The following is a 1,456-nucleotide window of genomic DNA, read 5'->3' on the forward strand; positions in this document are numbered from 1 at the left end:
CCAAAAAGTGGGTAGTTCCACAATTAGTTCTGGTACTATGAAAATGTTCCCGTGGTGCGAAAGGCCCTATAATTCCTCGAGCAGGTTTCACTAAATCCTGACATCCGTCTCAATCCAGGAAAGTCTGATCTGCCAGACATTTCTCGGCTGGCATCCCTTTAGTTGTCTTGTCCCCCTCTTTGCCAGGTGAATATCTTCAGAGGAGCTTTGGGTGAAAAATAACAGCCGCGGATTGGATTTGCCGCAAGTGGCAGTGTTTCAAACTCTAAATCCAGATTAGCAGGCTCTGTATGATCATTACCCAGCGACATACACAGAGAGGGATTACCACAGCGTGGCTTTTTCAAGGCAAATATCAGTGTCTTCGTGAGAGCGAGGCTGACTAATGTGTGATAAACTCATTCGTGGATTCAGAGAGAGAAGCAAGAGGGAGCCATTTCTCAAATCATCCGTAGGGTTTTGGTGGGGATTCACGATGCATCTTGGAGCATTATGGGAGCTGTGACTGACTCAATATTGTGGACCTCACTGCTTGCATTGTGAGAGCGGGTGGCTTTTGCATGTTTCAAGTGTAAAAACCGACCTAAAATATAGGCCTGCCCCTCCAACTGACCTTTCGAGTGTCTCGGATAGTTTCTTCCTAAATCACTGATATCATATTGACTTTTCTGTCCTCTTCAAATATTATATGCTTTACTTCCTGGTTGACTTTTACACAGGACAAAACAATGTGATCTCATTCATCTAGCACACATTTAATTTCTTGCTTCTTTTAAATCCATACAATTATATTTAAAGCATCACATTTAACATTTATTTATTTGACACATTTATCAGTAACTTTAAAGGGATGGTTCACACCAAAATGAAAATTCATTCATAATTTACATGTTGTTCCAAACCTGTATGATTTTATTTCACCTGTTGATCACAAAAGAAGATATTTCGAAGAATGTTGGTAACCAATGTTGGCAGTAGCCATTGACTTCCATAGTATGGAAAAAAAATGTTATGGAAGTCAATGTCTACCCCCAAATGATTTATTATTATTATTATTATTATTAACTATTATAATTTTTTTTTTTACCAACATTCTTCAAAATATCTTCTTTTGTGTTCAGCACAAAAGAGAAACTTGGAACAAAGAGTACAAATGTCTTCACTTTTATTAGTCCAATCAGTGCTGTTTTATTATTCTTTATATATTATATTTAATTAATATTTATTAATATAAAAAGTTTTCATTTTAATTTTAGTTTAAGTTTTAGTAAGTTTCGTATGTGCTTTTGTCATTTTTATTAGATTTTAATTTTTTTTATATTTCTTCTTAGCAATGCATTTAAACTTAAGTTAAAGGGGTCATATGATGCGATTTCAATTTTTCCTCTCTCTTTGGAGTGTTACAAGCTCTTGGTGCATAAAGAAGATCTGTAAAGTTGCAAAGACTAAAGTCTCA

Source organism: Sinocyclocheilus anshuiensis, unplaced genomic scaffold, assembly GCF_001515605.1.
Source record: "Sinocyclocheilus anshuiensis isolate Anshui unplaced genomic scaffold, SAMN03320099.WGS_v1.1 scaffold1833, whole genome shotgun sequence".
NCBI classification, from domain to species: Eukaryota; Metazoa; Chordata; class Actinopteri; order Cypriniformes; family Cyprinidae; genus Sinocyclocheilus; species Sinocyclocheilus anshuiensis.